Genomic DNA, 14,077 nt, shown 5'->3' with positions numbered 1-14,077 from the left:
TTGCACTATCATTATTAACTTTGCATCTTTTGGTTTCTATATTATGAATATGTGTATCACTACGATCGAGATCCAACGAACCATTTTCATTGGGTGTGTAACCATATATGTAAACAGAATAACAATTTATTCTCTTACTTAAATGAATAACCGTATTGCAATAACCATGATCAAATCATATTCATGCTCAATGCAAACACCAAATAACACTTATTTAGGTTCAACACTAATCGCGAAAGTATAGGGAGTGTGCGATGATGATCATATCAATCTTGGAACCACTTCCAACACACATTATCACTTCACCCTTAACTAGTCTCTGTTCATTCTGCAACTCCCGTTTCGAGTTACTACTCTTAGCAACTGAACCAATATCAAATACCGGGGGGTTGCTACGAACACTAGTAAAATACACATCAATAATCCGTATATCAAATATACCTTTGTTCACTTTGCATCCTTCTTATCCGCCAAATACTTGGGGCAGTTCCGCTTCTAGTGACCAGTTCCTTTGCAGTAGAAGCACTTAGTCTCAGGCTTAGGACCAGACTTGGGCTTCTTCACTTGAGTAACAACTTGCTTGTCGTTCTTCTTGAAGTTCCCCTTCTTCCCTTTGCCCTTTTCTTGAAACTAGTGGTCTTGTCTACCATCAACACTTGATATTTTTCTTGATTTCTACCTTCGTTGATTTCAGCATTACGAAGAGCATGGGAATCATTTCTGTTATTCCTTGCATATCATAGTTCATCACGAATTTCTACTAACTTGGTGATGGTGACTAGAGAATTCTGTCAATCACTATCTTATCTGGAAGATTAACTCCCACTTGATTCAAGCGATTGTAGTACCCAGACAATCTGAGCACATGCTCACTGCTTGAGCTATTCTCCTCCATCTTTTAGCTATAGAACTTGTTGGAGACTTCATATCTCTCAACTCGGGTATTTGCTTGAAATAGTAACTTCAACTCCTGGAACATCTCATATGGTCCATGACGTTCAAAACGTCTTTGAAGTCCCGATTCTAAGCCGTTTAAGCATGGTGCACTAAACTATCAAGTAGTCATCATATTGAGCTAGCCAAACGTTCATAACGTCTGCATCTGCTCCAGCAATAGGCCTGTCATCTAGCGGTGCATTAAGGACATAATTCTTCTATGCAACAATGAGGATAATCCTCAGATCAAGGATCCAATCCGCATCATTGCTACCAACATCTTTCAACTTAATTTTCTCTAGGAACATATCAAAAATAAAATAGGGGAGCTAAACACGAGCTATTGATCTACAACATAGATATGCTAATACTACCAGGACTAAGTTCATGATAAATTAAAGTTCAATTAATCATATTACTTAAGAACTCCCACTTAGACAGACATCCCTCTAATCTTCTAAGTGATCACGTGGTCCAGATCAACTAAACCATGTCCGATCATCACGTGAGATGGAGTAGTTTCAATGGTGAACATCACTATGTTGATCATATCTACTATATGATTCACGCTCGACCTTTCGGTCTCCGTGTTCCAAGGCCATATCTGTTATATGCTAGGCTCGTCAAGTTTAACCTGAGTATTCCGCGTGTGCAACTGTTTTGCACCCGTTGTATTTGAACGTAGAGCCTATCACACCCAATCATCACGTGGTGTCTCAGCACGAAGAACTTTCGCAACTGTGCATACTCAGGGAGAATACTTGTACCTTGATAATTAGTGAGAGATCATCTTATAAAGCTACCGTCGAACTAAGCAAAATAAGATGTATAAAAGATAAACATCACATGCAATCAAAATATGTGACATGATATGGCCATCATCATCTTGTGCCTTTGATCTCCATCTCCAAAGCATCGTCATGATCTCCATCATCACCGGCATGACACCATGATCTCCATCATCTTGATCTATATCAATGTGTCATCACATGGTCGTCTCGCCAACTACTGCTCATGCAACTATTGCTATCGCATAGCGATAAAGTAAAGCAATTATTTGGCACTTGCATCTTATGCAATAAAGAGACCACCACAAGGCTTCTACCAGTTGCCGATAACTTCAACAAAACATGATCATCTTATACAACAACTTATATCTCATCACGTCTTGACCATATCACATCACAACATGCCCTGCAAAAATAAGTTAGACGTCCTCTACTTTGTTGTTGCAAATTTTATGTGGCTGCTACAGGCTTAGCAAGAACCGTTCTTACCTACGCATCGAAAACCACAATGATAGTTTGTCAAGTTAGTGTTGTTTTAACCTTCTCAAGGACCGGGCGTAGCCACACTCGGTTCAACTAAAGTTGGAGAAACTGACACCCGCTAGTCACCTGTGTGCATAGCACGGCGATAAAACCAGTCTCGCGTAAGCGTACGCGTAATGTCGGTCCGGGACGCTTCATCCAACAATATCGCCGAACCAAAATGTGACATGTTGGTAAGCAGTATGACTTATATCGCCCACAACTCACTTGTGTTCTACTCGTGCATATGACATCTACGCATAAAACCGAGGCTCGGATGCCACTGTTGGAGAACGTAGTAATTTCAAAAAATTTCTATGCACACTCAAGATCATGGTGATGCATAGCAACGAGAGGGGAGAGTGTTGTCTACGTACCCTCGTAGACCGAAAGTGGAAGCATTAGCACAACACGGTTGATGTAGTCGTACGTCTTCACGATCCGACCGATCAAGTACCGAACGCACGACACCTCCGAGTTATGCACACGTTCAACTCGATGACGTCCCTCGAACTCCGATCTAGCCGAGTATTGAGGGAGAGTTTCGTCAGCACGACGGCGTGGTGACGATGATGATGTTCTACCAACGCAGGGCTTCGCCTAAGCACCGCTACGATATGACCGAGGTGGATTATGGTGGAGGGGGGCACCGCACACGGCTAAGAGATCAAGAGATCAATTGTTGTGTCTTTGGGGTGCCCCCTGCCCCCGTATATAAAGGAGTGGAGGAGGGGGAGGGCCGGCCCTCTCTATGGCGTGCCCTAGGGGAGTCCTACTCCCACCGGGAGTAGGATTCCCCCTTTCCTAGTAGAACTAGGAGCCCTTCCAAGTAGTAGGAGTAGGAGGGAAGGAAAGGAAAGGGAAAAGGAGAAGGAAGGAAGGGGACGGCCCCCCTCCCTAGTCCAATTCGGACCAGCCCATGGGGAGGGGTGCAGCCACCCTTTGAGGCCTTTCTCTCCTTTCCTGTATGGCCCATTAAGGCACAATACGAATTCCCGTAACTCCCCGGTACTTCCGAAAATACCCGAATCACTCGGAACCTTTCCGATGTCCGAATATAGTCGTCCAATATATCGATCTTTACGTCTCGACCATTTCGAGACTCCTCGCCATGTCCCCGATCTCATCCGGGACTCCGAACTCCTTCGGTACATCAAAACACATAAACTCATAATATAACGGTCATCGAACTTTAAGCGTGCGGACCCTATGGGTTCGAGAACTATGTAGACATGACTGAGACACGTCTCCGGTCAATAACCAATAGCGGAACCTGGATGCTCCTATTGGCTCCTAAATATTCTACGAAGATCTTTATTGGTCAAACCGCATAACAACATACGTTGTTCCCTTTGTCATTGGTATGTTACTTGCCCGAGATTCGATCGTCGGTATCTCAATACCTAGTTCAATCTCATTACCGGCAAGTCTCTTTACTCGTTCCGTAATACATTATCCCACAACTAACTCATTAGTTGCAATGCTTGCAAGGGTTATAGTGATGTGCATTACCGAGTGGGCCCAGAGATACCTCTCCGACAATTGGAGTGACAAATCCTAATCTCGAAATATGCCAACCCAACAAGTACCTTTGGAGACACCTATAGAGCACCTTTATAATCACCTAGTTACGTTGTGACGTTTGGTAGCACATAAAGTGTTCCTCCGGTAAACGGGAGTTGCATAATCTCATAGTCATAGGAACATGTATAAGTCATGAAGAAAGCAATAGCAATAAACTAAATGATCAAGTGCTATGCTAACGGAACGGGTCAAGTCAATCACATCATTCTCCTAATGATGTGATCCCGTTAATCAAATGAAACTCATGTCTATGGTTATGAAACATAACCATTTTTGATCAACGAGCTAGTCAAGTAGAGGCATACTAGTGACACTCTGTTTGTCTATGTATTCACACATGTATTATGTTTCCGGTTAATACAATTCTAGCATGAATAATAAACATTTATCATGATATAAGGAAATAAATAATAACTTTATTATTGCCTCTAGGGCATATTTCCTTCAGTGGGACCCAGGTGTCATAGGATGTTTACTAACAGCAGTTTTAATTAGTCAGTTTATCAAAAGGGGCCCGCTAATCAGTGGGATATTAGGTAGGGGGTTAGGTTAGTGCCTAATTAACAGGGTCGGGCCCACCCATTGGTTTTAACCAGCTCACACCGGTGGTAGCGTACAGAGGCGATGGGGGCTCGCCGGACTCACGGCTCCGGCGACCATTTGGTCAGCCGAGAGCGGTTACAGGAAGAGGGCGACTGCGCGAGTCGAGGAGAGGGGTCAGTAGGTGTAGGGGTGGACGAAGCGACAACTTCGGCGACTACCGAGTGGTGGTGGTGGCAGAGCTGCGTCGAGGACCCGGTACAGGCAACCCCAGGATGCATGGGGGGATCTCTAGAATGTCCGCATCGCGGCACGTCCAGCGGTGGCGGTGGCATGGCCGGAGATGTCCGGCAGCGACGACGGCGAGGTCCGTGGCGTAGGAGGCTGTAGTAGGGTGGGCCAGGCCGATGTAGGCGTGCGAGGTGCAGTCAGACACACCGGCCAGGCTGGAGCGGTGCAGGGCATCGCGCGGAGGCGAGGCTAGCGGGGGAGCAGAGGGTAGTAGCTAGCAGAGGCGGACGGCGGGGCGCGCGTCCGACGCGGTGAGTGCGTGCAGGTGCGTGGTGACCGGGAGGGACGAGGATAGGGAAGGGGCGCGTGCTCACGTGCGGTGCCGGGACGACGGGCGGCGAGGGTCGGTGAGGACCGGCGGGGAGGAGATGATGACGGGGCGGTCCGGTGGGGAGGTGGCGCCGGCGAGGTAGAGGCGGGGCAACGGGCGGCGGCGCCAGCGGTGATGCGGTCGGGGAGGTTTGCCCGATCCAGAACGTGGGGGAGCGGGGGAACGAGAGGGGAAGTGGGGCAACGAGCTATAGGGTTCGGTCAGGGGGGGGGGGTATGTGTAGGTCGGGGTGGGCCGGTTTGAGCGGGCCGACAGGAGTGGCCAACTGGGCCGGTTGGCCCCCCAAGGGGGGGTCTCTCTCTCTTTTATTTTAATTTTAATTTTGTTCTGTTTTGTATCTTATTTTTACTTTTCTATTTTCAATTATTGTTTGAATAGCTTTTAGTTTTGTAAAATTATAAGGCCAGTACCTAAATGGAGGTTGCAAATTAGCCCACTGCCACAATATATTTTGGTATTTAAAACATTTAGTTCACATTTTTATAAATTTCAAAAGAGCATTTACAATAGGTTTAGCTGCTGTTTTATTTATTTTAGTGCATTTGAATAACTTACAGAAGTGTGGTTTCTTCACCATAATTACCTATGTATTATTTGGCACAACCCGAACATTTTAGTTTTAATGTTTGAAAACTTTCATCGTTTGACTTTAATTCATATTTGAATTTGAATCGTTTTGAACTAACGCGAGATTATCATCAGTAACCGAGGTGATGTGGCATCATTAACATAGGTTCAATGTATCTTAATTATCCGGGCGTCACATCTACGAAGATCTTTATCGGTAAAACCGCATAACAATATACATTGTTCCCTTTGTCATCGGTATGTTACTTGCCCGAGATTCGATCGTCGGTATCATCATACCTAGTTCAATCTTGTTACCGGCAAGTCTCTTTACTCGTTCCGTAATGCATCATCCCGCAAATAACTCATTAGTCACTTTGCTTACAAGGCTTATAGTGATGAGCATTACCGAGAGGGCCCAGAGATACCTCTCCGAAACACGGAGTGACAAATCCTAATCTTGATCTATGTTAACTCAACAAACACCATCGAAGACACCTGTATAGCATCTTTATAATCACCCAGTTACGTTGTGACGTTTGATAGCACACAAGGTGTTCCTCCGGTATTCGGGAGTTGCATAATCTCATAGTCATAGGAACATGTATAAGTCATGAAGAAAACAATAGCAATAAACTAAACGATCATAGTGCTAAGCTAACGGATGGGTCTTGTCCATCACATCATTCTCTAATGATGTGATCCCGTTCATCAAATGACAACACATGTCTATGGCTAGGAAACTTAACCATCTTTGATTAGCGAGCTAGTCAAGTAGAGGCATACTAGGGACACTCTATTTGTCTATATATTCACACATGTACTAAGTTTCCGGTTGATACAATTCTAGCATGAATAATAAACATTTATCATGATATAAGGAAATATAAATATTAACTTTATTATTGCCTCTAGGGCATATTTCCTTCAGTCTCCCACTTGCACTAGAGTCAATAATCTAGATTACATAGTAATGATTCTAACACCCATGAAGTCTTGGCGCTGATCATGTTTTGCTCGTGAGAGAGGCTTAGTCAACGGGTCTGCAACATTCAGATCCGTATGTATCTTGTAAATCTCTATGTCTCCCTACTTGACTTGATCGCGGATGGAATTGAAGCGTCTCTTGATGTGCTTGGTTCTCTTGTGAAATCTGGATTCCTTTGCCAAGGAAATTGCACCAATATTGTCACTAAAGATTTTCATTGGACCCGATGCACTAGGTATTACACTAGATCGGATATGAACTCCTTCATCCAGACTCCTTCATTTTCTGCTTCCGAAGCAGCTATGTATTTCAGAGCACGCAGAGGATGGGCGCGACTCCAGTTGTAACATCCCAATTTTTCAATTTGGATGTTATACATAGGTCATCATATGCATACCATATTTTATTTGCATTTTGGGTTGTGATCCTAGAAATACAAAGCAACTCAAGGACCCAAGGAGAGAGTTGGGGATTTTTCATATTTTCATATTTGAATTTTCTCAAATTTGAAAAAAGGGATCATTTTGATATTACTATTTTTTCTCTTTGAAATATTTCCAATATTAAAAATAAATGAGAGGAGATAAAATGACTTCTCCAAAATCAGAGGGGAATATTGGAGGAAAAAATATATTTAAAATAATAAATATTTTATTTGGGATTTTATTGCTATTTTATTTGAATTAGAAAAATATGCATTTTTCAAAATTGCATTTTAGGCCAGAAAATGTTCACTTTGTTCTAAATATTTTATTTAGACGGTGAAAATTGTTTTTGGCATTTTTATTTTTTTATCTTTTATTAGAATTTTTGTTTTCGGTGAAATTTATTAAAAAAACGTTTCGGACCGACCGGGCCGAAGGCCCAGCCGGCCCAGTCCGCGTCGCCGCCTTCCTCCCGAGCGGAGGAGTCCCGCCGCCGTCGGCCTAGTCCGAGGCGGACTCCGCCTCCCCGCCGCCTTGTCCCCTCCCTAAGCCGGCCGACCCCCCCCCTCTTTAAATACCTTCGCCCCGGCCCCCTCTTCACCCCAAGCCGCCGCCGCCCCAAGCCGCAGCAACCGCAGCACCCCGCCGCCGCGCCTACCGCACGCCGTCGCAGCCGCAGCCACCGCCGCCCGCATCGCCGCCGCCGCACGCCGCCCCGTCTCGCCGGATCCCGCCGTCGTTGCCACCGGCGACTTTCCCCGGTTCACCAGTAAAAACCACCCCAGTTTTTTTGGTTTTGTTTTAGATTGGTTTTATTTTAGGGTTAGGGTCTTTTCTCGGTTTTCTTCGGTTTTGCTAATTAGCGAACGTTCGCCCGAACGCCTCTGTTCGCGAACACGTTCGTTCGTTTGTCTCTGATAACGAACGTTCGTTCGGTAATCTTTTTCTTTTTATTTTATTTTCAGCCAGGGACCTATCCGCGATTATTTTTATCGTAGATTAGCCCCTCATCTTCAAACACTCACAACTTTTTAACCGTTCGTCCAAATCCAGTGAAACCAACGCCAAAATCTTTGTCTTGAACCCCTCTTTCCATTTAACCAACTTGAACATGATTTTGACAATTTAAAATTTGGTTGCAAGCATATTTGAATTTGTACTTCTTTTGATCGTAGTTTGAGTTTCGTAGCTCCGATTTGATTGATTCTGTTTGCAAATTGAAGCTCTTCAGTTGAACTTTCAGTTTGGACTTTCTCATCTGAGTTTTACCTTTGCATTTATGCTTGAGTGCTTATGTATGCTATTGTTTGTTTGCAGTAGAGTTTCCGAAGTGCGAAGCGTGCTACTACGAGTCTCTAGGATTTTCAGATCATCAGCAAGACAAGTAACACTTTGATCATACTTTTCATACCTAGTTTTTATCCATTAGTCTCAATCCTCAAACACTGCATGGTTAGGACTTTAATACTTGTGGGTACCGGGAAGTAGTGATGAGGTGGTACCTATTGCCCTTATTTTCAAACTCTGGGAGTTACTTCTACGTTATGCTTATATTTGCAATGCTATGCTTATAGATGTGGTTTGGTTTGAGTGATCCATGCCAGATGTGAGAGTTTTAATTGATGGTTAAACTTAAGGTGGCTACTTTAATACACATCTGGGTGGATTGGTTGAGGCACCCTGGAGCACCTAGTGGTTGTCTGGGCACCTGGAGCAATCCAGTGTTGTCCTGGGATATTCCGGAGTACCCGTGTGATCATCCTACGGTTTGCCACCCAGACTCAAAGGGATCGTAAGATTATTTATGCTGGAAACTTCCGTGTGCAGCCACAAGCCATTATGGGCTCTGGCATAGTTGACTATGTTGTGTGACCTCTTTCAGTGGTAGGCTAGCAGATATAGGGATGTATGTGGTTGTGACGCTCGGATAATTAAGCTATAGTAATTCCCTGCTAATGATGCCACGTCACCACGGTTACTGTTGATAACCTCACACTAGTTTAAAACGGATTCAAAATTCAAATTCAAAATATGGCAAACCACAAAAGTTTTCGAACATCAAAACTAAATTGTTCGGGTTGTGTCAAATAATGCATAAGTAATAATGGTGAAGAAACCTAAATTTAATAAAAGGTTTAAGTGTTCAAAATAATTAAAACAGAGGTTTAAACATTAAAATAAATGACTTTTGAATTTTATAAAATATTAAACTATTTTAATTCGGGTTGAGAATTAATGCGGTAGTAGTATATTTAAAGGTATTAACTTAGGTACTAGTGATAATTTTTATAAAACTAAAATAAAAGGAAACTAAATAAAACAGAAAAGAGAAATAAATAAAAAAAGGAAAAACTACTAAAAAACATAAGGCCCCTGCCTTTCCCCTGGGCCAAGCCCACCTGGGCCGGCCCAGCTCTCACGCACTAGGTGCTCCCTTCCCTGTTCCTCGAGCGCACCCAAACGTACCCGTGGTCGCCGCCACACCCTCTCACCGGCAGCGTCGGGAGGGGATAAGGGCGCCACGCCCCGACCCCTCGATCCCATTCCCCCACTCGCTCACCACTCCCCTCGCTCTCTCCACCTCTCCCTCTCCATCGATCTCGAGAGGAGGCCGACGCGGTCACCGCCGTGCCCACTTCGATCCCGCGCTCAACAGCCATCCCTCATCGCTCCGCAGTGCCCATCAGCTTCGTCCTGCTCCCCTACACCGCCCGCGCAATCGGGCTCGAGCCGGGCGCCTCTCCTTCGAGCGGGGCAAGGACGTCTTCGATCTTGAGTCACCGTCATTTTCGCTGTCATCTTCGGCGTCAGCGAGCCTCCCCCGAGCCCGCCTTTGCACCCCTACAGGACGTTGTGAGCCCCCGCTCCTCCTCTCTCCCGTTGCTTCCTTGCCTGCGCCTGTTAGATGCCCCGGCCGTCGTGCCCAACGAGCTCCGGTCCCGTCCACCCTGCTGACCGTCGCCGTTGCCACCGATGCCGGCCACCCCAGCTTTCCCCACTGGTACCTATAGACGCGCGGCACTGCGGCCGTTCGATAGGACCAGGCGGCGGACCAAATGGTCGCCTGCACGATGATTCCAGCGCATCGCTGCCGTTTCGAAGGTCGTTGGCACTCCCACGCGTGCTCTGGCTCTCCCGCAGCTGTGCCCTTACGCCCGCACACGCCCGCGTCGGCCGTCGCCCGCGCGTCCGCCCGGACGGCGCCCCGCTACCCTGACGCTTGTTGCTGCTGCTCTCGATTGTTGCTTCTACTGCTGCTTGCCCTGCTGCTCGCTCCGCCGCTCTGAGCAGCCCGTGCGGATGCCGCGCCGCTCGCCTGCGAGCGCCACTGCAGCCGGCCACCGCCATCACGCCATGCCTCGCCTCCTCCCTCTCTTTGCTCTGCTCCGGCCTGCGCCCGCATCCCGCCGCGCCATGGCCACGCCTCACCCCGCGCCTCCCGCAGCCAGTGCCCCGCTTCCGCTCGCGCCGCTCGGCCGCGTGGCCTCCCCACACGCGCCGCCGCCCCCCCCCCCCACTGCCCCGCCCGGCGGGCTTCCCCATCGCCGGTGGCCTCGTCCCACAACCGGGTGGGTTCGGCCTCCGACCCGGGGCAGCGCCCGTAACCGCCCGCATCTCATACGCCCGCTCCAGTGGCCTTCTGTGCCACTGGCGGCTGGGGCCCCTCCCCTTATAAAAAAAAGAGAAAAGTTTTATAAATAAAATAAATAATAAAAATATATTTAATTAATTAGGAAGTTAATTAATTAACATAATCAACTTGGTTAACTACCCTAATTAATGGTTAATTAGCTAATGAGACTATGACAAAGGGCCCCACCCCCTGTTGACCAGTCAAATGTTGACTGGTCAACTGAGCCCTCTGGCCCACTTGTCATCCTCTGTGTACACTTCTGTGTACATAGAGCTGGGTACCCATAGTGGTTTATTATTTAATTTCGAATTAATAAAAATAGCAGAATATTATTAAAACTTTGAAAAATCATATAAAATAATCCGTGACTCGGATGAAAATGTTTTCTACATGAAAGTTGCTCAGAACGACGAGACGAATCTGGATACGTAACCCTTTCGTCCGCCACACATCCCTAACATAGCAAACACGTAACTTTTCCCCTCCGCTTCATCTGTCCTAAAACACGAAACACCGGGGGTACTTTCCCGGATGTTTTCCCCCTTCGCCAGTATCGCCTAGTACTGCGTTAGGTCACCTCTACCACAACGTATTGCCGCGTCTTGCTTTGTGTTACAATTGATTGCTCTGTTATTTACTGTGTTCCCCCTCCGTTACTTCTTTCCGGTAGGCTCCGAGACCGTTGCCGATACCCCTGTGATCGACTACATCGTTGACGACCCCTCTCTCTTGCCAGAGCAACCAGGCAAGCCCCCCTGATCACCAGATATCGCCTACTCTTCTCTATACTGCTTGCATTAGAGTAGTGTAGCATGTTACTGCTTTCCGTTAATCCTATCCTGATGCATAGCCTGTCCTTGCTACTACTGTTGTTACCTTTATTTGCAATCCTAATGCTTAGTATAGGATGCTAGATTATCATCAGTGGCCCTACACTCTTGTCCATCTGCCATGCTATACTACTGGGCCGTGATCACTTCGGGAGGTGATCACGGGCATATACCATATACTTTGCACTGTTACATTACCTGTGGTACTGTTCGGAGTTGGGGGCTGAAGGGGCAGGTGGCTCCATCCCGGTAGAGGTGGGCCTGGGTTCCCGGCGGCCCTCGACTGTTACTTTGTGGCGGAGCGACAGGGCAGGTTGAGACCACCTAGGAGAGAGGTGGGCCTGGCCCTGGTCGGCGTTCGCGGATACTTAACACGTTTAATGAGATCTTGGTATTTGATCTGAGTCTGGCCACTGGCCTATACGCACTAACCATCTACGCGGGGACAGTTATGGGCACTCGACGTCGTGGTATCAGCCGAAGCCTTCGTGACGTCATCGACTGAGCGGCGCGCGCCGGATTGGACTGGAACGCCTGCTAGGCTAGGTCTGCTTCCGGCCGCCCTCGCAACATGCATGTGTGCAATGGCGATGGGCCCAGACCCCTGCGCCATAGAATTTAGACCGGCGTGCTGACCTCTCTGTTGTGCCTAGGTAGGGCTGCGACGTGTTGATCTTCCGAGGCCGGGCATGACCCAGGAATGTGTGTCCGGCCAAATGGGATCGAGTGTGTTGGGTTATGTGGTGCACCCCTGCAGGGAAGTTAATCTATTCGAATAGCCGTGATCTTCGGTAACAGGACGACTTGGAGTTGTACCTTGACCTTATGACAACTAGAACCGGATACTTAATAAAACACACCCTTCCAAGTGCCAGATACAACCGGTGATCGCTCTCTAACAGGGCGACGAGGAGAGGATCGCCGGGTAGGATTATGCTATGTGATGCTACTTGGAGGACTTCAGCCTACTCTCTTCTACATGCTGCAAGACGGAGGCTGCCAGAAGCGTAGTCTTCGACAGGACTAGCTATCCCCCTCTTATTCCGGCATTCTGCAGTTTAGTCCACATAAGATACCCCTTTTCCATTTGATACCAATGCATACATATGTAGTGTAGCTCCTTGCTTGCGAGTACTTTGGATGAGTACTCACGGTTGCTTTACTCCCCCTTTTCCCCCTTCCTATACCCGATTGCTGCGACCAGACGTTGGAGCCCAGGAGCCAAACGCCACCGTTGGCGACGACTACTACTACTTGGGAGGTGCCTACTACTACGTGCAGCCCGCTGACGACGACCAGGAGTAGTTTAGGAGGATCCCAGGCAGGAGGCCTGCGCCTCTTTCGATCTGTATCCTAGTTTGTGCTAGCCTTCTTAAGGCAAACTTGTTTACATTATGTCTGTACTCAGATATTGTTGCTTCCGCTGACTCGTCTATGATCGAGCTCTTGTAATCGAGCCCTCGAGGCCACTGGCTTGTAATATGATGCATGTATGACTTATTTTATTTGTAGAGTTGTGTTGTGATATCTTCCCGTGAGTCCCTAATCTTGATCGTACATGTTTGCGTGTATGATTAGTGTACGATTAAACCGGGGACGTCACAGTGGTACTGTCTACCCAGAGTAAAGAGTTAATGCTTTTGAAAGACTGTGTCTTGGTCATCCGTTTCTCAAACACCATGTAGTGCGAGAAATTTAACGGAGGAGATCGAGTCTTGTGGGGAAAAGTGCGCAAACCTCTGCAGAGTGTATAAACTAATCATGGTTAGCCGTGTCCCCGGTTATGGACATCTTGAGTATCTGGTACTTGAATTATTGATTTGATCTCATCATTCTATTAATTAATTCGTTGGGTTGATGCTTATTAATTTGGGATTGAGTTGGAGGAACTTCTCAATGTTTTCAACAAACTTTGTAGTAAATAAAATTTATTCCTTTGTTGTAGGAAAAAAATTAGCTTTCTGTAAAAATAAACATAAAGCCTCCATCAGCCAAATATGCATATAGTTATAGCTGCTACATGTTCATTGCTCTACAGTGTTATTTTGTCAGTATATTCCATGTGCTAAGCCGTTTCGGGCTGCAACGTATTATGTTGCATACTTTTCAGACGAAAAGTAAGGTGTGCTAGGTCGTTGTTTTGCACTCAGCTATGTCGTTGGAGTTGATGGACTCACTTTACCTTCGAAGCCTTTCGCTGTTATCTTCATTAGATAGCCTTCAGCCATATTATTGTAATAAGTACTTTTTTTGAGATATTCGATGTAATAAGTGCGTGATTGCAACTCTGTTATAAATCATTCAAGTACTGTGTGTGTCAGCATTACCGATTCAGGGATGACACTTATACGCAGATATTTGACCGTTTAAGGTCGGATCGCTACACCAACCAACACAACGCGTCAGATAAACACGCAAAGGGGGAAGAGGAGGCCATGAGGCCAGGAAGGGAAGCCCGGGGGCGTCAAACAGTGGACGCTGGGGCCACCAGCGGCAGACTAGTATTATCATAGTGTGTAGTAATTCTCTTTGGCCAAATAATGTAATGTACAAAAGAATGCAATCCAATCCTACGAATCAAATGAGCTGTATCAGGAAAAAGATATAAGGATTCTAATTCCCCAAAATGTATATTAAGAGG

This window comes from Triticum aestivum, chromosome 2A (assembly GCF_018294505.1).
Source record: "Triticum aestivum cultivar Chinese Spring chromosome 2A, IWGSC CS RefSeq v2.1, whole genome shotgun sequence".
Lineage (NCBI taxonomy): Eukaryota > Viridiplantae > Streptophyta > Magnoliopsida > Poales > Poaceae > Triticum > Triticum aestivum.
This window is presented reverse-complemented; position numbering follows the sequence as displayed.